Source organism: Vespula pensylvanica, chromosome 3 (assembly GCF_014466175.1).
Source record: "Vespula pensylvanica isolate Volc-1 chromosome 3, ASM1446617v1, whole genome shotgun sequence".
In the NCBI taxonomy this organism is placed as follows: domain Eukaryota; kingdom Metazoa; phylum Arthropoda; class Insecta; order Hymenoptera; family Vespidae; genus Vespula; species Vespula pensylvanica.
This window is the reverse complement of record NC_057687.1, coordinates 9,989,504-10,015,977: the sequence shown is the minus strand read 5'-3', so window position 1 is coordinate 10,015,977 and position 26,474 is coordinate 9,989,504. Positions and strand designations below refer to the sequence as shown.

Sequence of the window (26,474 nt, the reverse complement as noted above, 5' to 3'; positions counted from 1 at the left end):
TATTATAAGGTAATATCAATTAAAAGTCTAATCGGTTGAAAACTCGTTAAATTTCCCGGAACTAGCACTATGGAATTCCGTTTTTCTCCCTCTCTGTTAGTTGGGCAAAAAGCAAAAGGGGTTGATCCTCCTGCGAGGGAGATCGAAATACGAGGAAGGGAGAAAGATTGAGAGAGAGGCAGAATAAGAGAGAAAGAGAGAGAGAGAGAGAGATCCGTCGCAAGCATCCCGTAGGAAAAGATTCTTTCTTTCAATTCGGATCGTCCAACTCGAAAGCTTACGGAAACAAATGCGGAAATTACAATCGGAATTCAAGCGGCGAGCAAAAGCCGTTGTATGAAAAGCTAGCAATATGCTAATTGGACGATGAAAACTAGCGGGACCAAAAACGATCCAAAGACGATGAATAAAAATTCCTTTCCATCGAGTTTGATGAGCTTTGGGAAGCACGCCTCGGACTCGTACTTACTTTGTTCGTTCCAAACGACTTTATAATTTGTAGATCTGTCTGAATGTAAATTCATAGGAACACATCGGAGCTGTAAAAAAATAACGCGAGGCACATTCTCTTTTGTTGCGTTTCGACGAAGATAGGAAAAAAGAAAGAGAAGGTAAAAAAACGCGTCCCTTCGCGTCCCTTCGACTATTTCTTTCTTTTCTTTTTTTTTTTTTTTATATTCCGAGCAACGTTCTCTCTTTCTGCATGCATCTACCACATGTTTTTTTTATTCGTTCGTATAAAGAATAAAAACGATCAGAATTTAATACCGCTGATGCATCTTTTTTCTTACTTCTTTTTCCCGACTACGATTGAAAATATCCTTCGATATTTTACGATTGTAATATTTAATATCGTAACGGTAAATGAAATAAACTCGAGATACCAATGGTAAATTGGCTGCAGAATTTGAACAAGAGAAAATCTCTCTCTCTCCCTCTCTCTTTCTCTTTTTCTTTATCTTCCTTTTCTTCTTCCTCTCCGGTAAAGAAAAGTTGCAAGATAAACGATAACCTTTCTTTATTAGATACGAATATACACGATCGATCGAGAGGGAATACTTTTCGAAGGTAAAAGAAGAAAGAGAATAAATAGTTTTTCGTTTTGGTAGAAAAGGATTTGAACTGGTTGCGCTGCACATTCAAGACGCCACCAGGTTGATCGTGAAAGGACGAAAAGGAAAATGTGCTTCGTGGGTGCATTCGCGATGCTACTGCTTTTGCATCCTCGAAGAGCTTGCACTTAGCGTCTTAGGTTGTTATCTTCTTCGTTGGACGAAGAAAGGATGGTAGGTAAAGGTGATGCTCTCTGTGGATGCTGAGAGTAACAGAGAGAGAGAGAGAGAGAGAGAGAGAGAGAGAGAGAGAGAGAGAGAGAGAGAGAGAGAGAAATATAGAAGAGAAAAAAAAGAGAAAAAAGAAGAAAAAGAAGAAGAAGAAGAAGAAGAAGAAGAGAGCGAGGTCGAGATTTTAGCGAACATCTGCCAAGCAGGCTGATTTCCAACCAACGATAAGACCTCGAAATGCAGTCGAGCCGTCGAGGTATAACCGCGCCGGAATTCATTAGTTAACTCGCGGAGCGATGGTGGCGGCAGCCACCATTTCCAGAGACTCCTTTTCGTATCGCGAGTCTCCCCACCTCCCCCACCTCCCCTACCTCCCCTACCTCCCTCTTCTCCCTCTCCTCTCCCCTCCTCCTACCCCCCTTATTACACCCGGAATAGCATCGCGTTCAAGAATTCAACGAACGCCGACAGAAATTCAACGGTTTCAATGAGAAAAGGGAAAATGTTTTCTAAAAGGAAAATAAAGTTTTCCAGCTAGCACGGGCCGAGTAGTTAAATGTGGAAATGTTTCCGACATAGAGATCTACCTTTTGGATGAAGCTTTTCCTAAAAGAAAACGATTGTGTTTAGTTGTTGGTTCGAAATAGTTCGGACATCGTAACGGCTTGTTAGAAATTTATCCAGCGAATTGAGCGTGTTCTATCCGTTGTACGACGTTTAATGGATTCACGAGGAATAGGAACTGCGGTCGATTAATGCATCATATTGCGATGCGAAACAACGTATCTTATCGTTTTGCATTATGGTTATATGCACTCAATAGTAGTATAATAATAATAACAACAATAACAATAATAACAATAGTAACAATAATAATGATAATAATAATAATAACAATAATATTGATAACGCCGATAATGACGATAAAGGAGCATACATATTCGTATTTCACGCTACGACGAAGCGAAGCCTATCGTAATCTAAATAGCTTCCAATTGATCTCTACGAAATAATCAGATGGATTTACGAGGATATAACATGGTCGGTAGTTAGGAGAATCGGGATCGTTATTATTCCCTGGAAACGAATTTTATATCGCTGTGTCATCCTACGAACGAGATTCGTACAATCATGTTATTGCATATTCGTATGCACGAATTTGACAAACGAAAAGCTACCCTATAAAGAGGAAGATAAGAAAAATATTCGCGAGGGTCGGACGAGAAAAGAGAACAAAAAAAAGAAAAAAGAAAAAAAAACAAGAAAAAGTAAAATAGAAAGAAAAAGAGAAGAAAAAGAAAGAAAAACGAAAGGAACGAGTTGGTTTAAGCGAGCGAATCTTAAGCTTGTATCTTTTAACCGGCGAGATCGGTTAGTTCTCTCGCGTCTCGTGTGCGAATAGTATACTACATCAATACGAAGCTCGCGAAGTAATGCGTTTGGGCGCGACCGCGTGCCGCGAAAAGAAGATAAAACGCATGCGCCAAATCCGTCGTAGATTCGTCTCGCTTCCTCTAACGTAGTTACCTCTATACCCATTCGGATGACTTCGTCAGCAGCCACGAGCATCGTCGGGTATTCTCGGGTTGCAGTCGAAGTGGTGGGGGATCGAACGGACATGTTGTGCGTCGTGCGCGACGCGAGAGGGGAGCGTCGCTTCGTCGTCGTTGCCGCCACCGCTGCCACCGTCGTCGTCGTCGTCGTGTGTGTAGTAGTGTGGTAGTAGTAATAGTAATAGTAGTAGTGTAGTAGTGTAGTAGTAGTAGTAGTAGGTGGTGGTAGTCGTCGACGTTTTACTCGACGTTAGTAGTAGTAGTAGTAGTAGTAGTGTAGTGTAGTAGTAGTACAGTGTAGTGTAGTAGTAGTAGTGGTGTAGTAGGTACGACAAAACGAAAGAGTGGGGAGAGTTGCACCAACACATAGAAACGGACGATGCCACTCGAGTGGCATCGAATATCCCCGCTCCGTCGTACGCGGCAGTCCGACGCCGGTCGCGCAGCTAGCATGGCTGGATTTTCTCGCAGTTTTTCGCCGGTTCTCCCGTGGTAAAGAGAGACGGAGACACGGAGACGGAGAGAAAGAAAGAGCTAGATAGACGAGACACGTAGCAGCAGCAGCAGCACGGAAACTCGTTGCATTCAACAAAACGCATTCCTTTGGTTTCGTCCTATTCAGTCGTACGTCTTTTCTCGTAGGATACGAGACCTTTGCTTTTCGTTCTATCGTTCGAGATAAGCACAAAGCAGAGAGAGAGAGAGAGAGAGAGAGAGAGAGAGAGAGAAAGAGAGGGGGAGAGGGAGAGAGAAAGAGATAGAGAGACAGAGCGAGAGAAGGAAAAGGAGGGAGCATAGGCGATCGCGAGTCGACGTGAGCCAGAACGGACGCCAGATGCTCGAACATAACCTCAAAATTGAAACACTCGATAGAAGGTACATCATCCTTCGTAGATCGTCGTAAATTCGATTAATTCGTACTTACGTCGAATAGGTTAGATGATCGTCCATCTCCCTTTACGAAGCGACACGTGCTCCTTCTGCGTGCGTTCCAGCCAATCGTTGTCTTCTTGCTCGAGTTGGTGTACGTCGTCGTCGTCGTCGCCGTCATCGTCGTTGTCGTTTATCCTTCTCGCGCGTGTGTTCTCCTCGTAGTCTCATCGTCTCGTAGTGTCAAAGAAAGAAAATATATAAAGGAGAAAGAGAGATGAGTGACAGTCGCGTCGAATCGCGTGGATGAAAGTCTCGAAGAGTAGACAGTAAGAAGTAAGGAAGACAAATTGAAAGAGAGAGAGAGAGAGAGAGAAAGCAAGCAAGCGCGAAACAAAAAGAAAGAGAGAGAGTGCGTTGTGTTGTTGGAAGTGATCGAAGAGGAAATAAAAGATTCGAAAAGAAGAAGAGATAAATAAATAAATAAAGAAAGAAAGAGAGGGAAAGAGAGAAGAAAGTCACGAAAATCGACTGTGATCGTCCTTCCTCCTCTACATCCACATTCACATCCACATCCAGTACCTCCTTCCTTGTCGTTCGTCGTTGGAACGGTAAATCTCTGATGTCCGGATAGTAGAAGAGGAACTTTTTAAAAGAACTCGTTCGTGTGCACGACGACGTATCACCGACCGACCGATCGACCATTCGACGTCCTACTGACGTCCTCCTCGTCGTGTCTCTCTTTATTTCCAAACGAGCTGTCTTTGTACGGTAAGTTCGTTTCCTTTTTTTTTTTTTTTCTTGTATTTATATCTTTGCATTTATATTTTATTTTTTCGACTATAACATTATTTTCCTTTCCTTCTTTATTTTTTTCTCTTTTTCTTGTTCTTGTCAACCACACCCTCTTCTCTCTCTCTCTCTCTCTCTCTCTTTTTTCTTTTTCTTCTTTTTTTTTCTTTCTTTTTTCTACTTTTCAATTAGACGTAATGCGTAAGCAAGTACTTAGATATATTTACGGCACGGAGCGAAATGAGAGTCGGGTAAGTGGGTGGGTGATTGGCTGCTCGAGGGTGCAGGTATCTTCGTTCCATTATTTCTTTTTTTTCCTTCATTTATTTATTTATTTATTTATTTATTTTCTTTTTGTTTTTCTTTTCTACGCATAATCAACAACGAACCACGAGACCAATCAATGCCTACGTTATACGTCGTGTTTTGTATCTCGTTGTACTTATGTATCGCGCGTATCGTATCGTGAGTACGGCCATGCGCTTCGTGTTAGAAGGTAAACAAACATCACGATGCTTTTATCTCGTCGTCGATTTTATCTGCGATATACGTACGTATCTCACCGATCGGACCATCGTAAACATCATTTTCACTGTATATATATATATATATATATCTCGTCGTTAATTTTTCCTAACAAGATATTCTTCCAACTATATTTCTTTCATATTTTTCTATATCTATCATATATTTCTTCTGATTACACGAAATGTTACATTTTTACGTTACGTAATATCATCCAACTCGTTTTCTATCCTATTATCATTTCTTTTCTCCTATCTTTTTTCCTTTTTTTTTTTTTTTGCTTTCCGTTTTATTTTTCTCTTTTCTTATTTCCTTCTTTTTTTCTTTCCTTCTTTTCGTTTTCTTTCTTTCTTTCTTTCTTTTTTTTTTTTCTTTTAACACGTAAACGCCTTAGGACGTTTTCGTTGGAATCCCTTTTCTATCTTGATTAAAAAGTTCGTTCATCCTAATTAAGCGTGCAACAGAGGAGAATCCTGTTTCGCGGACACGTTGCTGAAATGAGAAAGACAAAAGAGGGGATTAAGCTCTGCTGTGTTCTAGTATTTTTTCTATTTTTTTTTCTATTTTTTTTTTTTAATATATTGTTTTTAATATATATATATACAAACAATCTCGTTCAATAACACTTTGAAATTTTATTCTCGATCGATCCTATCGTTTGATTAATATCCCATACGACATTATTTTTAACGTGATGTTAAAACGAAAGAAAAAAAGAAAGAAAAAAGTATTAAAAGAAGTAACAAAGAATTAGAAAAAGAAAAAAGTAAAGTAAAGAACGAAAAAGAGATCCCTTTTCCGAGCAAGTTCCCTTTTATTAATACTTTTATTCACTCCGTTCTTTTATTACTTCTTTTAGTTTTTATAATATAAGCACTCAAGAGTAATAATAATAATAATAATAATAATAATAATAATAATAATAATAATAATAATAATAATAACAACAACAACAACAAGAACAGCATCAGATTAAACGAGCTGTCTTAATCCGAGTAATATTAATTAAACTTTTGATAGTGTACGATTAAACGAAATTTTTTAAAAGAAACTTGATCGTTATCTCTCTCCCTCTTTTTCTCCATCTCCTTCTTTCTCTTTCTTTCTCTTGAAGAAGAAGAAGAAGAAGAAGAAGAAGAAAAAAACATTATGCGGAAAGATACACTTGTAACGTTGCGGACGTAACGTAATCCTACGTGTCCCATAGAATGACGTGACGGAGAAGGCTTCACGGAGAAGGGCTCGATCCAGGAAGAGTAATTTTACAACGCGCAAAAGCAAGCCGGTCGATACTAAAACGCGAGACGGACGACGATGTTCCGTTCCGCGCGCGCTTTTATCCTCTTCTTTCTTTCTTTCTTTCTTTCTTTCTTTCTTTTTTTCTTTCTTTCTTGCTCTCTCTATTTCTCTTTCTCTCTTTTTCTAGAGAATTTTCTAAAGGGAAACCGCGTTCGTAGTTCAGAATTTCATGTAATAGGAAACAGAATGATGATTTGTTTTCCTAGCATGAAAAAAAAAAAAAAGAAACTAAGAAAGAAAAAAAAAGATAACTGTCATTTATTTTTTATTTATTAATTGTTTTAATAACGGATTATTGTTTCAGTTTGACAAGAAATTTTTAGCGAAGGAAATTTGTTTCCTTGTTGTAAATAAAAGAGGGAGTGATAAAGAAATGACTATTGATATCGTTTGTGTGTATATATATATATATATATATTTTCTCTCTTTTTCTTATAATAAATATATTATTTCAGTTTAGCAATAAATTTTTTAAATTTTCCTACGAAAAGAGAAAAAACAATTGTTATCGTTTATTTATTTATTTATTTATTTTGTTTTTTATTTTTCCCTAAAAACAGACGCATTATTTCAATTTGGCAATAAATTTTCGACGAAGGAAATTCGTTTCCCCGTAAAAAGAAAAAGGAAAAAGAATTGATACTGTTTTTTTTTTTTTATTGTTTTTATTTATTTATTTATTTATTTTTTAGTAACAGATGTATTGTTTTAGTTTAACGATAAATTTCCGATGAAAAAATTCGTTTTCCTATAAAAATAAAAGAAGAAAGAAAAAACAACACCGACAATCGATCCTTTATTATTATTATTATTTTTTTTTTTTTTCCTTAATAGCAAACATATTATTCCAGTTTGACAATAAATTTCTAACGAAAAAAAATTCGTTTCCCGGTAAAAAAAAAAGTTAAATTAATTAATAAATAAATAAAAAACAGACAAAAATAAAAAAACCGAGAATTGACATCGTTTAAATACACACACACACACACACACACACACACACAATAACCGACGTATTATTTTATTTGAACAATAAATTTCTGCCGAAGATTCGTCTTCTTACCAAAAGCTAAACTTTATTATTTATTTTATTTAATTTCTTATTTATTTATTTTTTTCTTTCTCTAATAATAAACGTGTATCATTTTAATTTAACAATAAGTTTCTCATGTCGTACTAAAGAAAGAAAAAGAGAGAGAGTGAGAGAGAGAGAGAGAGAGAGAGAGAGAGATAAAGAACGAACGATCCGAGCCGCGCGAATTAATTATTTCCTCGATCGTTTCTTGACTTCCGAACGAGTTCGAAGCCAAGTTGGAAAAGTCGTGCCGAGCATCCGCGATTTCTTCTTCTTCTTCCTTCAAGTTTCGCGGAGGAGGAAGAAGAAGAAGAAGAAGAAGAAGAAGAAGAAGTAGCTAAGGAAAAACTCGTAAGACCGTAATACCAAACGGTAAGAGACGGGGAGAGGAAAAGAGAAAATGGAACCGGTCGATCGTTCGTTCTTGATCATCCTCGAATGCTGACGAAGCCAAACGGATGACGATGAGTATACGCGCGAGCAGTTATCATCGTTTGTTACTCACGAGACAATTGCTTTGTGCTCGTCCTTTAATCGACCTACCGGATATTCTAGTATTACTCGTTATCTTCTAAGAAACGTAATATTATTTGATATATATATATATATATCTTGTCGTTTAATTTAACTATTATTAATTGCGATTATAAGATACGAATAATTTCCGACAAAGTTTTAAACGAGAATTCTCGTTTGATAATTAAAATACTTATACATATCTTCGAACAAAGAAGTTCTATTTTGATTGCGTTCAATGATGTCTGAAGAACTTTTGTATTCCACGGGGATAGAAGAAGAAGAAAAGGAGAAGAAGAAGAAGACGAGAACGATTGGTACGGTAGTAGTCACGAACAGATTCGTGCCGATTCGTTGGCTGATTCGAACCGATGCTTCGTTAACGGGGTTAAATTGGATTTCCTCGATTGTCGTCTATAACGACAGTTCCCGCGGTGACGTTTAATTAGATCGTAGTAGACGCGAAGGAAGGTGGTCCACCGTCTAAAAAGCAAAGTACGTTACGAATGAGAATTCTCTAGTTATAAGAAATAAATCATAAAGAAAAAGAAAGAGAAAGAGAGAGAGAGAGAGAGATTTCTATTACTTCATTTTTTAATCGATCGCGAATCTTTCTTTCGTACGATTAAGAAGATTAGAAGAGAGAAACAAACCTTCTTTATTTCATTTCCTTCCGATTTTAATATTATAAATGCATAAACCGAGAACGGGATAACGCTGAAAGTTAAAGATAAAAAATCGTTACGGGCAAGCGTACTCTTTGAACAAGTCTGTGCAAGGGTCATAAATAAAGGTACTTATGTATGTAGGTATATACTTACTCGCACCAACGTAGAAACGGTTTGCTTGTTGGTCGCTCTTATATGCGCGGGAGAATCGCGTAACGAGCGATTTTATTTTCATTCTGCGTCTTCTTTGTTTTTTTCTTTCTTTCTTTCTATAAACGAGCATATATATATATATATATATATATATATATATATATATATATATATGGAGAGAGAGAGAGAAAGAGAGAGAAGTTCGAATGTTCGACAAGATAACGTATATATATATATATAATACCACCATGCGTGAATCTCGTTCATAAACGTTAAGTCATCAACGCGAGAGAACTCTTAGTTAATCGTTCTCCTCACGAAGAAACTCGTAATCGAAATGATTAAGCTTTTCCCTTATGCGTTTATGAATATTCCTATGTGTTTATTAAACGATCATGCGATAATCCTATGTTCTCATTGATATAAATTTCATTACCTTTCATCTTGTGGTTTACCTAACGAGTGTCGAGGTACGCGTGACGTGAACGAATAAAAAAATTCCTTCTATGGTTGGACGGTATTTAAAAGAAGAAAATAAAAAGCGAGAATAAAAGCAAAAATATAAGAGAGATAGAAAGAGAGAGAGAGAGAGAGAGAGAGAGAGAGAGAGAGAGAGAGAGAGAGAGAGAAATATCAATTATTAAAAATTTTTATCGATAACAATGCAATATCAATTATAATACGTAAGTTAACAAGTTCCATGATATAAAGCAACCATCCAAAAAAGTTTCGTCGGTCGACTAAAACGCAAAGACGACGATGAAAGCAGCTCAAAGGTGTCTCCCGAAGCTTCTTTTATGGCTCGTAAAGCAAACGTTGACTCGTATGTAAATAAGTGTTCTACAACGGTGTTACAAAAAGGCGCCAGTCGTTTGCCTTATTCGTCGCAACTCGTATTCCAAGATGGTCAAGCCGCAATCTAATTATCGCACTCTAACGAGGATCTTCGCGTACGATTACTTTCTAAGTAAAGGTACTCGTAAATTACACTAGTTGGACCTTCCAACTCCTTCCTCTTTCCTCTATTCCCTCCCCGCCCCCATCATTCGATTCATTTCATTCGAAACATTTTACTCTTGATATAAGAATTAATCGAAAAATTTGGAACGTTATTATTGGATTAGTTTTTAATTTTTAAGTCGATGACCTTCGCAAGTTCGTAAGGTGTTTCGTAAGATACGACATGTGTTACGTCTTACGTGTACTTATTTAGCCAGGTTGTACATATGTATTCGTTATTAAGATTACTAAGAAACATTACTAGTTAGAATAAATCTAATCTAATCTAATCTAATCTAATCTATCTTCTAGATGAACGACCGATTCCATCTCGTACATTCGTTTATCTAATAATCGTCTTGTTTTCGGTAGGACATAGGAAAAGTCTTTATCCGTCGAAACGAGGAGAATAAACGGCGGGGAAACGAGGCGATAAAAGGAAGAGGAAAAGGTCGTTGATAGTATTCTCTCTCTTTCTCTTTCTTTTTCTCTCTCTCTCTCTCTCTCTCTCTTTCTCTCTTTTTCTTTCTCTTTCTCTTTCTCTTTCTCTCGTGCGACTGAGGGACTGGGAAGCCACTGTCGATTTAATTGGCCATGGTGAAGTTAATCCAAAGTCGATCCCCGTTGTCGCTTTTTGGTAGCTTCGTAGAGAAAGAGAAAGAAAGAGATATAGATAGATAGAGAGAGAGAGAGAGAGAGAGAGTGTTGAAAACGTCTTTACCATTGGTGAGATCGCCTTTAAAACTACGCTTTCTCCTTTAATGTAACGTCGTATAAGAAGTCCTTCTTGGAATCCACCATTGTGGAGATGTTGGAAAAATTTTCTACATCTGCGAAATGCTACTACTATTACCATTACTATTTCTTCTACTTCTTCTTATTCTTCTTATTCTTCTTCGAGAAGGCGTAAGAGAAAGCGAGAGGAGAAGTTGCGTTAACTAGGGAGAAGTTTGAAAAAGAAGAAAAAATTTATGTATCGTTATAAGACGATTTGCAAATTTGTGAAAGGTTAGGAGTTCTCCCTAATCATAGGGAAGGAAACGAGCAAAATTTTAAAGAGAGACAGAGAGAGAGAGAGAGAGAGAGGGAGAGAGAGAAAATAAATTTGATTAAGGACTATTTTAGAGCTATTCTTAGCTCGTTAAACCACACGGAATGTCGAATGACTCTTCTTCTCCCACTTCTTCCTTATGACTCTCTTCTGTTCGCGATTTAAATAAATACTTACTTTCCCTCGATATATATATATATATATATATATATATATATATATATTGTAAGAAAATAGAAAATATATTTATAGAAACTAGTATTTCCCGACTCGCGATAGACTTTGGCGTAAGTATAAGTACCGATAGGAAGATTCCGATCGTGTCATTATCGTGCTCAACAACGTAATGTCGGATCGGGGTCAACGCGTGTCGTCTTACCAGCTTCCATTTGTGCTTGCATCTCTCCAATTATTTACGTCTAATAATTACCGATAACGTGATTGCAATATCGATTGCATTACATAAGATATTGACTGCTTTCATTAGCCGGATAACGAATATATTTCGCCGAGGAGTCGATCATGGCGCGTCGAATTGATACGAAGACTTAGATCGAGTTAATAAAAAAGATGTTATATAACATTATATATTTTCTAACGATAGAAAAATTTTTAAACAGTTGTTAGGTCCTAATAGATAAAGAATTGCTGGATAAGTTTGATCGTCGAACGTCGATCTTATTATGTGAGTTTATTATTACGAAACTCGTTCGAATCTTGTTATCGATGCATCCAAGTAGGACGTGCTTTATGAAAGGAGTAACTATGGTTGTTAGAGGAACATAGAAAGAGAGAGATGGAGGGAGCGAGAGAGAGAGAGAGGATCCGCAAGAGAATCTTCGACGTGACTTTGCGTGCCATCGGCGAGCCATGCAGCGACCGACTTCCTGAAATTCCTTTGTCTTTGTGCCATTCTCTCTCATAACGTTTATCTCGTGACACTTTCATGAAATCAGGCAAAAAGAGAGAGGGGGGAGGGAATGAGGTTGATGGTTGCCCGATAAATTCACCTTAGTGCCTTTAGGAAAAGGTAGCTTTAGTCGATGAGTAAAGCGATTTACCTATCTATATTTTATAAACTTGGTATTTCTTGGAATTACACGAACGATTTGATCTAAGTGTTAACGTTAATCCCGAGAATTGTGTGTTTCCCTTAAGTTTAGGTTAGCGATATTATCACGAATTTACGTGTCCTCGAGTAAAATACAAGTAGAGAGAGAAAAAAGAGAGAGAGAGAGAGAAAGAGAGAGAGGCCTTTAACCGGCCTATTTCGTGCTCTAACTCGCACCGTAATTTCCATCATCCTCGTCGAGTCGATGCTATAAAAGGTATTAAAACGCATACGGTGGGTGCGGGTTGACGATAATAATGCATCGTTTGTGCTGCAGATGTAGCCTTTAAAAGGAGACTAGGCGGATAAAAGGAGCAAGGGAGGCGCGTATGTTCCTACAGCCATAATCGTTGGATACCGTATCTCGTTTTCTTTTTCTTTTTCATTTCTTTCTCTCCTTTTTCTTTTCTTTTTCTTTTTCACGCCTGTATCGGTGACGCAACGGACTCCTCACGGTTTTCGATCGTTCTTTTACACGTTAAGTTTAATGCGGTTTATTATATCCCAAGAGGTTCACATTATTATCATCATTCGTGATACTTTAGTCGTTAATAATCGTAACTAGTTGTAATATAGCCGCAACAAATTGTGCACAAATTAGATCTTTATTATTTATTATCTATTATCTTCTTTTCTTTCTTTTTCTTTATTTGTTCTTTTTTCTTTTTTCTTTTTTATTTATTTATTTATTTATTTATTTATTTATTTATTTTTTTTTTTTTGCTAATGACGAACCATCGAAAGGATGTTTCACGTTGCTATTAAACACCCATACCTTCGTCTTGAGATCGCGATCTTACGGAAATTGAGTAGGGAGCAGTAACTTCTCATGGACGGGAGGACGAGGTTTTCGAGAGAAAAACGGCTTTGAAACTTTATATATCGTTCGAGTTACGTGGTGACTTTGCGCTTGCAATTTGTCGTAGTTTATAGTTCGTGTCGCATGGACGAGAATGTCTTTTAATATTTGCGATAACAGGGCAAAAATAGTGAAACTCATTATTTCGTCTGTCGCTTTGATACTTGAATACAGAATTTTTCTTTCTTCTTCTTCTTTCACATTTTATTAAATATATCTATTTTATTAAACATATGTTTATATATCTTATTAAAAAGTTATATAAAATAAAAAGAAAACGATATATACATTCTATATATTTTATGAAATAGTACAAAGTTATCAAAAAATTTTGATCTACCGATCGAACTTGAGCTCATCCGAATCGATAAGAAAAGATAACATATCGTTATGCTCTATTGGTCTTGATTAACACGTCGTACGACTAGTTAATTGGCACCGCGAGGGGACAGGATCCATCCGGCAGGATTTGCATATGGCGATTCGCTCGATCATCGATCGACTCGACGTCGACACGGTATCGTGCAGTTCGTTCGTGTATACACACCCACAACTATCCACCTACCCCCAATACACACAAACGCACACATACACATATGCATATATATACATACATACATATATATATACACACAAATAGAAGCCACAAGCTTTATAGATATAGAGAGTGTGCGTTTATCTGCAACGAGCTTCGTGCATGATAATTAAGCGTATTCTAATGCATTCCGCGTTAAAAGGACGAGGCAGCTAGGAATAATGCCTCTGGCAGACTGCCGGTAATACTCTCGTATAGCATCCTCACGATCGTCGTTGACAATGCAGCTCGTTTATCGGCTAAGACGCTATCGCAAATGACAAACCTAGTTTGCTCGATGGCTTCGCGCACCGAACATACGTACGAGTCGGCCTTCTGGCCTCCTTTCCTTTTACCATTTTAAAGAAATTCGATGATAGCAATGTTGTGTCGTGTCGTATCGTTTCGTTTCGTTTCGTTCCGTTTCTTCTCGTTGTTCGAGAAAAATGAGCCTTCGTTATGCTCATTAGCGCGGTGACCTTTTCAACTCGCTCGCACGCTCGCCGTTCTCTCCTAAGCTACGACATTTTTCTTCTTCCTTTTGTATCGACAGAAAATGAAATATCTCCTTATCGTTTGGCTCTTTATAAAATGTCTTGATACTTTGTAGAAATAGATTCTCGAGCGCACGATCGATTTTATTATAGTTCTAGTTTTCATGTGAAAAAAGGAATATATATATATATATATATATATATATATATATTATATATACGTAGATATGTACGTATCTCGATCGCGATATCCGAATAATATAAAAGCCAACTTCAGGGTTCAGAAGTCTCGGTCTCTTTCCATGGCACGATTCGATTGTGGTCCCGCCGCTTCTGCTTCGATTTGACCTAGCAGGAATAACGTCACAAGCAGGACGGTACGATCACCTCGATCGGGAAGTAAACGAGTTCCCCGGGTTCGGTCCAGCAAATCGGAAAAAGAAGAACGAACGAAGAGAGAAGAAGGGAAGAAAGAAACAGAAAGAGAGAGAGAGAAATGATGAGAGAGGGAAGAGTGCGGTATCCATGAGCCAACGCGTTCCAAAGCAGAGGAGTGAAAGAGGGACGGATATAGAAGGAGGGCGGGAAAAAGAAAAAAGGGAGAGAGAGAGAGAGAGAGAGAGAGAGAGAGAGAGAGAGAGAGAGAAGATAGCAGCACGCATACCTGGCGTGCATCGACTACCTGCCCTGGGATAACTCGATTGCTGTAAGCAGTAATGTGCCCTTCTCTTTTTCCGTTTGTGTATGTGTGTTCGTAGTAGGTCGTTGGCCCTCACAATGGTTTGCCTGCCCTCCGAAGGTAAAATCAAAAGAATCCCTCGACAGTCTCGAACAATTTCTTTCTTTCTCTCTTTCTATCTTTCTATCTTCCTCTCTCTTTCTCTCGTTTTTTTTTTAATACTCTTTTGTAGCTCTTCAGAAATTTTCCATGGAGAAAGAGAGAGAGAGAGAGAGAGAGAGAGAGAGAGAGAGAGAGAGAGAGAGAGAGAGAGAGAGAGAGACAAAGAGACAAAGATAGACTAGAATTTCTTCTCTTCCTTCATAGACTTAAGCTCAGCCCCTAGTGACTACTAGTTTGCCTACCGTGGCTGAGAGACTCCAGTGAAACGTACCGACGCGTATCCACGGACTATTTATAGTTGGAACGTGTATGTACCAAGCACACGGGATGCCGCTTCGTCGATCTGCAACATTGACTTTCTGGATTTAACTAGGCCGACCGAGAGCAATGCACCATGGCCGAGTTTACTTCGGACGAGGAACAAAAAAAGAGAGACAGAGAAAAAGAAGAAAGATTAAAAAAAAAAAAAAAACAAGAAAAAATTACATTCCTATCCTAACATTTGTTTTCGGCTATATTACTTGTTGAATTCGTTGTAGGATACGTCGTTTTTATATCTAAGTTTTCTACGTTTTTATAATTCGGTCGACGAGAAAATTATTATTATTATTATTATTATTATTATTATTATTATTATTATTATTATTATTATCATTATTTTTTGTCTCTTATGTATTGAGATATTGGGTTGATTAGACGAGCCTCCGGCAAGTCTAATATTCCTCTTCTATATTCGAAAATGTTCTCACTATGGTGCACGTTTTTAATATAACCGCCCTCTGAACTTCCTCATATGTATGCGGATTTGTGGTTTAATGTTTTGAGATGTTTTTTTCTTTTTCCTTTTATTTATTTTTTTTTTTTAAAGCTGTTAAGGGAGATGATCCCTGTTACAGATATTATCAATGGTATTATATTCACCCTCTGTTGTTTTCACATTCTTTGTATTTCCTGGATCGTTGGCGTGTATTTTTATTATTATTATTATTATTACTGCTACTACTACTACTACTACTACTACTACTACTACTACTACTACTACTACTACTACTACTACTACTACTACTACTACTTCTTTTCTTTTTTTTTATTCGTTATTTTTCCTATTTGCAGAATTATAAAAACTCTCCGTCTATTCATTTGCATTGAAATTCATCATGCGGAGGTCGGTATGAGAGAATCGAGAATTGCAGGAAAGCCGTACGGCCTGCCTTGTAAATCATCCCCCCATTGTGTAATTTAATTACATTTTCGGTAATCGGCAGCTGCGATCGATTGTGTTCACGAGCGAGCGTAATTTGCAAACTTAATCGGTTGTCGTCGTTCGCGCTTAAGGCAAAATACCAGTTTGTCGGTAATATAACTCTAACGCTTCCCGTTACGAATCTAACGCGTGATGCGTTTACGCGAGAGAAGATCGATCTGGTACTAAGTTATTTCCAATTCCGCTTAACGCTTGCCACGTATTCGAACGTTTGCGCATACGTTCGTTATTAGAATAAGATATATAAGTAAGTAACTACGTGTGTCTATCGTGTTTCTCTCTTTCTCTCTCTCTCTCCCTCTCTCTCTCTAAAAGTCAATATATTTTTCATTTATGTATGTATTTGTTACAACGACGTGTTATCGATTTTACGTATATAGGTACAATATGTATTTACGTGTAACAAATACGAAGAAAAAAATCACATTTTCTATTTTTAATTCTTAAAGAAAAAAAAAAAAAAAAAAAAAAAAATTAAACGCGTTACGAGTCACCCGTTCTCCTTGAACTTTCGCGGTTCGTCTCGTTCACCCACGCAAGATGACTTTTCATCGGCGTTTAACCGATCGGTACGTACATAAAGTACGATTAATTTCACGTTTCAACGAACACGAAGTTCTTCGTCTATCGTCCATTATATATATATATATATATAATCTATTACCTTTCGATAAAAATGATTGGACACGTGGAAAAGTTGACGTTATACGATACGACGAAGACAGGGTAGAAGAGTAGGCTACAGTAGGGTAGGATAGGATAGGGGGTGGAGGATACATGCCTTCGTAATAATAAAACTTCGATTTATCCCAGAGTTAAGTCAGCCGTCGAGGAGATTACTCGTCGAACTAACGATCGACTAAGCCGTATTCCAAAGGATCGAGTAGCAGCTCCCTACTGGGAAAGGGGATCAAAATTATAGGAAACAGTTGCGGCGAAGTGCTTAGTTAGCCATTTTCGTGCGAACGTATTAGATATCCGTGTCTACTTAAACTTCATGGCGGTCGTTTCAATCGTGAAATTGTTTTTTTTTTTTCTTCTCTTTCTCTCTCTCTCTCTCTCTCTCTCTCTCTCTCTCTCTCTCTCTCTCTCTCTCTGTCTTTTTTTCCCCCATTATTATCAAAACGATTCAACCTTTATGAATGATAATAAGTATTATCAGTGTTCTCGAATGAGGAAAAAGATGGATATAGAGCGGACTGGTTTGCCAGAGATATTAACGACTCGCGCTTTCGGTGAGTTCGCATTTTAATGAGACTCGTGTTCCACGAGTCCGTCGCTCGAATAGGAAGAAACAAATCGGAGGCACGCGATACGCTATCCGTGCGATCTCGGAACGGCTAATTACTCGAACAAGTGGAAAATCGATCCATTCAGCAAGCACGTATAATTTATACGCGTGTTACGTACGCGCCTGTCGTCACTCGAGAATGGCTGCTTCTCCATTGCTCGATCGTTCGCACAGGTATTTCTGCTCGTTGTAACGCTATCGTTTTATCGATGCTCATTAACGTGTCGTTGGACGAATTAAAGGAGGAAAAGGAAAAAGAAAAAAATATATATATACGTATATATATGTATATGTTTTATCGATAAATGGGTAGCACGTTAAGTACGTGTATCAGAGTGGATTACGTTGATATATGTAAGTACGTTAATATTGCCTGGTAGTTTATTCGATTTATTCGATTCATACCTCTCGAAGATCGATGATAATCGTACGATCGGTGGTATATACTCGTCGAAATTTTATCGTGTCTTCGAATCGTTCGACTTCGTTCCAGTCAGACGCTTTTAATAAACCATATATATATATATACGTTATGATCTTATAAATTTTATTTTTCCAATTGTTCATCCTCTCTACTATATTTACTCGAACGTCTATGAAATTTTGGATTCGTCGTTAAAAGACAAAAATTATTGTCCTCTCGAACTCGTTAAAAACTTTTTTCTTTTTTTTTTTTTTTTTGGAAAGCCATAACCATAGAAATGTTTTCGACGAGAATAGATAAAAGGGAAAAAGGACTTTTCGTTTCTTCTATTTTAGCCGAAGAAAAATATGTCACGGTTCTAAAGTTTCTATACGCTAAAATTAAATATTTGACTCGCGCGAAATATTTGTTCCTCGACTATTTATACACAGTCGTTGAAAAACGCATACGTACGCATACGTACGTACGATGCACACGTAACACAACGACTCTTTTCCTACGTGTAAGAAGATATTTTAGTTTTCTCATCCGCACATCACCACCATCACTAGAAACGTGCTGCATGAGAAAAATTCTCACCGACTTTGTCCTGACACGACAAAAAGTGACATTTTTGCGTGTCGCGTTAACTATCATCTCGTGAACTCTCTGATGTCTCGTTGAATTAGCAAGTCACACGTGGTAGGTAATTATCATATTAAAATAATAATATGACTAATAATAATAATAATAATAATAATAATAATAACAATATAAAAAAATAAACATATAATAAAGAAAAGGTCTTCTTTCTTTCTCTATTTTTCTCTATCTCTCTTCGTATTTCATCACGGAGTCCTAATTACTCTACGCAATTTTCACGAATGTTTACATTCTAGCAGAAAGAGAAAAAGACGACGAACGTTATTTTTAACAATAATTCAAATAAATTGCATTTATGTTAATTTCCATCGCACGTGGATATAAACGGGAAGAACGTATACTAAAGCCGTTTCTTTCGTAGTCCCCAAAAATTAATCTAAAGCGTAGTTCTCCCTTTCTCTCTCTTTTTCCGTCGGATGGATTCGTAGGAAGAGAGTGCGTTGGTGCGAAAGAGCGACGTTTTTGCCGCGATATATATATATACATATACATATATACACATACAAAATATATATATATATATATATATATATAAATTTATGTGGTGTGTACGTGTATATATATCGTATTTTTCTCGACGTGGACAAAATTGCACAGCTGCCGCGCCCATTCTGTTTTCCTCACTGACACGATCTCTCGTGACGCATTACGTGCATGAACTTTCTCTGCAATTGAACGTACTGGATTACTCGCGCGCAGAAACAATGGCTTACCAATGAAAAGCTCCTGTTATCGTGAACCGCGAGTAAACGTGATGGTGGAATGGTGGAGCGAAGAGAGATGGTAGAGGAAGGTGAGAACAAAAATTCGTGCAAGAGAGTGGCGGTGACGAAGAAAGAAAGGAGGGAGGAAACGTAGTAAAGGAGAAAAGAAAAATAGTAGGAGAATATTTTATGTGCTAGTTTATTTCGTGTATTCGATGATGATAGAAACAAAAAAAATTATTTAAATGTACGAATATTGAATCGTATTGATCGTCGTTAAGAGGGTTGAGAGAGACGAAAGAAATGATACGGACGATTGAAAAACGTCGATAGATCGAGAGAGAGAGAGAGAGAGAGAGAGAGAGAGAGAGAGAGAGAGAGAGAGAGAGATGTTCGTGGTTGGATCGAGTACATCCTCCTCGATGTTGAAGGATAATCGCAGGAATTACCATCGTTATTGTCGTCATTAGGCCGCTCTGTAACCGGGCTCGCTATTAAACGGGCAAGATTCGTGGAGAACAAAGGCTCCTTTGTACTTGCTCTTTCTCTCCTCACGATTTTGGTTCCTTGTTCGGTCAGCTAGCCTTAAGGAGCTGGCAACCACCCTCTTCCGGTCTTTCCTTCTCTCTTCATCTCTCTCTCTCTCTTTCTCTTTCTCTCTTCTTCTTCTCTTGAAACTTCTAGCGAACTCGTCGAACTTCTAAACCGGATATCCGTTATCGAAGAAGCTTGGCTCGCGAAAAATAAATCGCGAAAGAATCGTGAAACTTGTGATTGGTGGTGGTACTGGTGATGATTGTGTATGTACGAGAGAGAGAGAGAGAGAGAGAGAGAGAGAGAGAGAGAGAGAGAGAGAGAGAGAAGGTCGGAGAGAAGGGGATAAAGTACTGAATGGACAACAATTTATCGCATGTGTACGTTTCTATTTAAAGGTATTACGATGGACCCGAACGCTCGGGTTACACACCGTCAACGACCGTCCGTCTACTACACTACTCTACTACACTACTACTACTAATACTACTACTACTACTACTACTACTACTACTACTACTACTACTACTACTACTACTACTACTACTACTACTACTACTACTACTACTACTACTACTACTACTACTACTACTACTACTACTACTACTACTACTACTACTACTATTATTATACTACTACACTACCCACTGCTACTACTCTTTAAAGTAACTGGTGATGCAATCGAGCGATTCAGCATCCTCTTTCTCGGTGTACACAAGCAAGCTCTCGTCGTTGCTTTTTTCCGTTTCTATCGTCTTTTTGTTCTTATCGTCGAATGAAAAGAACTCTACGATTAGTACGAGGGTAGTAGGACGCGAAGAAGTAGACCGACTATCCGACAGACTATATACCAAGTATATTGTAAAAGAGAGAAAGAGAGAGTGACAGAGAAAGAGAAAGAGAAAGAAAGAAAGAAAGAAAGAAAAAGGGATGGTACAGCTGCGACGACAATGCGACGACGATCTGCGAACAACCAAGACATTCCTGCTGACCGACGTCTCTTTTCGAGTTTCACAGATTGGATTTGTCCTTATTTCTCGACGCCTTTGCTTTTGTTCGCCACTGCTCGTCCTTCTATTTCCTACTTCTATATATGTGTGTGTGTGTGTGTGTGTGTGTGTGTGTGTGTGTGTACGTATGTATGTATGTATGTATGTATATATATATATCCTTCTTTCTCGTTCCTAACAAAATCTAAGAAATCGTTCTTCGTTTATCGCGACGAGTTCTACCATCATTTTCTTTCGACGCTTCTTTTCTCACCGTTTTTCTTACCCTCTTAACCGAGTCATCAGTTTCGTTAAAAGTTTTTCTTTCAACTTTTCCAATAACGCGAACAAATCCTGTCGGACTATTTCGATTCGATCATTACGATTGATAAAATTAATAAATTACATCGTTTCATCTATCTGTCGTTCTCGCGAAGACTTTTCTCTTCTTCTTCCTTTTTTTTTTTTTGTCATTTTTTCCCGCTTTTCCCTTTTTTTTCTTTTTTATTTATTGTTTTTTTTTTTTTTTATTTATTCCTCTCCATCGATTATAAAAATTTCAATAAAACTTCCACGATCGCGGGTGTTCCGCGTATTTGAATATATGATAAAACAATGGGCGTTGGTTATAGCGCGTAGAAAATACAGGATCACGCTTAGGTAAATTTTTGAAATCAGTATAATTCACTTGGAAGCACTCGTAATACAATTTTACGGTCGATGCACACATCGTTCGATGCAACTCTGTTATATCTACATATTGAATTAACGAGAAATCATGGGGAAGAAAAAAAGATGGGAAAAAAAATTAAGCCAGCCGTGCATGGTATTTCCTTTCGTTCTGTTATGTTTTATATTTCATTACCTTTTTTTTTTTTTTGTTTTCTTCTTTTTATTTTGTTTTTATTTTTTCTTTTTTCCTAGATAACAAAATTCAGAAAATTCAAAGCTCGTAATGGCACGTATGCGCTCGTTTTATATATTCGTACGTAAGTACGTATGTGTATCTTTCATCGATTATCGAAAATAAAATTCATCGGTATACTTCGCGAAAGATCAAAAAGCACGAATGTATCATATTGCATTTATCAAAATTCCATTGAAATAATAATGACCATTTTTGACTTTACGTATCCTCGATGGTCTTGAATTTTTGTCGAATTCGATCAAATATTTATGAACGTTCGCAACATTACGAGAGAGTAATGATCGGTCATGTTGCGCTAAAATTCAAGCGTAGTTTGGCAACGCGGTTCTGCACAGGGAGTTGTAACGGGTTGTTGGATGAACGCGAGGTTTCAAGCTATCCGTAAAATCCGATTAGTTTTAATTATCAGACGAGGATCAACACGGTCAAATGCATAAAATCTGACTAAATTGGGAATCGATTTTGATGGCAGTCATTTATTTATTTTTTTCTTTTTCTTTTTTTCCTTAATTACTATGAGAATTGTGAAAATAAATATAAATACGATAGATAGATAAATAGATAGATAGATAGATAGATAGATAGATAAATAGAGAAATAGAAATAGAAGAAGAGAGAGAGAGAGAGAAACAGAGAGACGAGGGGGGGGGGTGGTAGGGAAAAGAACGCGTCCGGACGCGCGATGTCATTGACGTAGACTTTTCTGCGGTCGTGGCTCGGGATCGGATCGCCTATTGACTTCAATCAACGCGGAAGTGTCGCAAAAGCCGTCCGGCTTCAATTACCGTCCGTCGCGCCCACGTAGCGCGGCTTAACCGATCCACGCATATGTACAACACACAACAAGAGTGGTCTCTACGGTTAAGCGAGCCACGTCTGTAAATATAGTCATTGAGCACGCCGAGCTAAAGTCGCGACCCACGTATTTACCTACATATGTGTGTGTATGTGTAAATATATCGTATATATGTATGGTGTGTGTGTGTGTGTGTGTGTGTGTGTGTGTGTGTGTGTGTGTGTGTGTGTGTGTGTGTGTGTGTGTGTGTGTGTGTGTAATATATAATATATGGATATAGGTACGTAGCCAAACCAACTCACGAAACGTGGGACGATCGACTCGCGATCATTCAGGTCGAAGAGATCCTCGATCTCTTTCATTTTCATGTCATAGTCTTTTGCAAGTAAATCGTGTCGATGTTCAGAAACCGTGAAGAGAAAACGAAGTCATCATTCGTAAGGTAACGCGATGAGCGATAAAGGTAGGTAGGTAGGTAGGTAGGTAGATAGGTAGGTAGGTACTTACGCGTTTCACTTTGAAAAAAGGTGTCGATCACTCTAAATGTTCGAGCCGAGTTCAAGAAGAGAAAGAGAAAGGGAGAGAGAGAGAGAGAGAGAGAGAGAACGACAGAGAAACATAGTCTTGGCGATGGCCGATAAACGTCGAATCTGGAAAAATGAGGCAAAATCGAGTAGAAGACTTCGAAGAAGAGAGTCAAGTCGATCGAGATAAACTTGGATGAAACGATGCAGTAGGAAGGAAGCGTGAAAAAGAGAAAAAGAGAGAGAGAGAAGAAGATAGAGAGAGAGAGAGAGAGAGAGAGAAAGAGAGAGAGGGAATTCTTGCGATAAATCGTCGACATATACGATGATAACACGTGATAAGCGTTAAAGAACTTTCGATGATGAATATTCTTTGCTAGATAAAACCTTCCTTGCTTTAAATTTCATTCGCCTCGATGAACATTTTTGATTTAAATCTTGTTGTGTGCGTACGTACATACGTACATACGTATGTACGTGTGTTAAAATTTCTTTATCAATAAAATCGCATACGTATTACCTCCAACATCGAAACAATTCTCATAAATTCGTTGACTTAACGACTTCCTTTACACATTTGGAAGGTTTCTTATAATTTTATCGTGGAATCCTTGGTGTTAAGTAATTGCACTCCTAATTGCAAAAGTCATTATAGAAGTATGAAAAAAATAATAGGTATAATATTTGTATCAATTAAGAGAATCGTTGTATTTCCTTGATTTCTCAGAGTGTGCGAGAGAGATTGGTAAAGAGGTAGGAGAGGGGAGAAAGAGATAGCACGTGCCAATAATTGTACGTTTTCATTAACCATAATTAGATGGTATATCCTGTCGGGTTGCTATTAACGATGCAGGTATACCAGCTGTGTCGCGAGTATTTTTCCACTTCTCTCTCTCTCTCTATATATATATATATATATATATATATATATATATATATATATATGCAGGTATGTATGTATGTATGTATATTCAATTTTCTTTCTCTCTTTAATTTTCTCCGTCTATCAGCGCCGTTTTAATTGCGCATTAACAGCTGTCGAGTCGCTCACTATCAAAGAGTCGTTAACGCGACTACTAGCTTTGTCGGTAGTTCCACTCTCATCCTCTCCTGCTGTGCACCTCTTGCTAACGCTATCATTAATGATGTTCGGTCTACAGGACGTTCGTTCGTATGTAATCGATTTTCGTCGGTACCAAGAGAGCTCCCAGGGAAGGTCCGATATTTTGGCACGAAACCACGTACCAACGTCGGCCGAGGTCTGCATGTAAAATGGAATCGGTGGTTGGGGTTTTGAACGGCTAAAAGGTCACTCTCGTAAAAGCGAAGAATAAAATTCTGTTAGCTTTGTTAAAACACGGAGGAAGTGGATCTCTCTCTCTCTCTCTCTCTCTCTCCTCTCTGTCTTTTGTAAAAAAAAAAAAATCGTCGAAATCGCCCAGCGAGAAGTTTCATGGTTAATTAATTATGATAATTTATGGTGGTGGAGGGTAGTAAGGGAAGATGAAAAGAATAGAAATAACTTAAGTAGCACGCTTTTATTTATCTGATGAATTTTAGCAAAAAAAAAAAAGGGGGGGGAGAAAGGGAAAAAAGTCCAAGCAAGCGGAAAAACAAGCCGAACTTACTAGTACGCGTACATTTGTACGTATACGTATATCAGGTACACGATGGAATTATTACGAATAAATTAACACGAATGAGTTGAACGTCACGGCAAAGTCGAATGTAGTTAGGAGGAATTAAAAGAGCTCTTTCTTAAGGAAATAATTATCGCCGTTAGATAAGATCTCTCGCGGAACGTGTTACCGGTCTTGTAGATTAGACGATAACGAACTGGTTTATGGGATATACGTGTCGTTTCAACCTAGAGAACGAGGAACTTATGACAAGAAATATGTGGAATGGCATCGTAAGAAAGGAAATAAGGTGGCGTGGTGGTACCTTTTACCGAACAGTACGGCCAACAACGAGCTGGGTCGTTTCTTTAACAAGTCCAACCATAGCTGAAAGTTAATCGCCCGTGCCTTCACCTTCTGCGAAACTTTTTCCTTGTTTTTAAAGGAAAGAGAAGAAAAGAAAAGAAAGGAAAAGAAAAGAAAAGAACAGAAAAGTGAAAAAAAAAAAGAAACTATTTGTAATCGTCATTAAGCGAATCGTAAAGAGAATTTGTAAATCGTGTGAAAAGTATCGTTGATTAAAATTCTATCGATTTATTCCTACAAACGATTATTCAGTTTGATAACGGATGTTCGAAAGTGACGTTTGTCTTTTTCTCTCTTTGTTTCTTTGTCTTTTTCTTTTTTTTTTTTTATGGATACGCGTTATGACATTATACGTATAACGCGGTAATAATTCACAACGAGTCGAGGGATATAATTACTCGCGTAACTCATTAAGATTACGTTGATAAGAGTATTTATCATAAGGGAAGGATCTAACCTCGGCCTACCGAGCTATTACGAGCTGACACAAGACGCGACGCTGGTACTAAACATCGCTCGGTCAATTAATCCTATATCATTAGGTATATAACAGACAGATAAACCAGAGATAACGTTCAATTTTAGCATTGATCTTATCGATCCCCATGAATCGCAATTCTCGTGAACATAGACATTGTTCAAGGAGATAGGTAGGTAAACCTACATACCTATGAAAATTGTAAATTACTCGACCGTGTAATCCGGTTAAATCCTTCGATCTACGCGACGAATCCTCTTTGGAATAAGCTCGCGAATGTCCAAGACCATCGACGTTTCGCATCAATATATCCTCTGGACGATACGAGGATACTCGGATCGTTAATAGACGTCGCAGTCTCTCTTCCGGATTGGTCGGCGTCGCTGTTGCCCTAACGATCGTTAAAATTAACGACTCAGATAGGGTTAACGGAGATGGCGGTGGTGGTGGTGGTGGTGTTGCTGGAGAAGGAGGAGGAAGACGAGGAGGATGAGGAGGATGAGGAGGATGAGAAGGGAAAGGGAGAAGGATTGGCGGGCTAGCATCTCGCACGCTCGTATCTCATCTTAATGGGAAGCAAATTCGGGTCCATTAACGGTTGGCATCTCGATATACACTGAATTAAGACAAACGTATTGGCAAACGGCCTTGGAGTAGCGAACGTCGGCTTTAACCTAATCGTATAGCGAGAGTAGAGGCATGTCCTTTTATGTTGTGAATCTGTCTTTATTTCTCTCTCTCTCTCTCTCTCTCTCTCTCTCTCTCTGTCTGTTTCTCTATCTGTCTTTTTCTTTATCTCTGTCTCTCCTCTCTTTCTCTCTATCTCATTTTTCCATCGAGATAATTTCTTTCATGGCCGATGCAACGACGATCGAGTAACGTTACCGAATCGTGAGTTACGCGTTAATCGTCCTGGATCGTTGCCAACGTAGCCCGCGTATCGGCAAAGAAAAATGTGGGTCGTAGAGTAACAAGAAGAAAGATATTCTTCTATGATATCCCAGTTTCCTTTATCGATCGTCGTATCCATTCGATATCCTTAGAAGCCTCTCTTTTATTTTCTCCAATATATTCCAATGATTTTAAAGATTTCACAAAAATGAATATTCTTCTTAGCGATATAATATTACGTAGTATTTGATGATAACGATGATATTAATAATAATAATAATAATAATAATAATAATAATAATAATAATAATAATAATAATAAAGAAAAAAGCAACAAAAGCGAAATGCAAGCGAACAAAAA

General features: G+C 37.8%; 1 long non-coding RNA gene across 2 annotated transcripts in view; it reads left to right on the top strand.

The window, feature by feature from the left end:
• The first annotated feature begins 3,144 nt into the window (after nt 1–3,144).
• The window catches only part of LOC122627497, a 47,336-nt gene continuing 24,006 nt past the window's right edge, over nt 3,145–26,474 (top strand). For both annotated transcript variants that reach the window (XR_006326863.1, XR_006326864.1), the window contains exon 1: nt 3,145–4,477. This is a non-coding gene — a long non-coding RNA (uncharacterized LOC122627497). The remainder of the gene's footprint in view (nt 4,478–26,474) is intronic.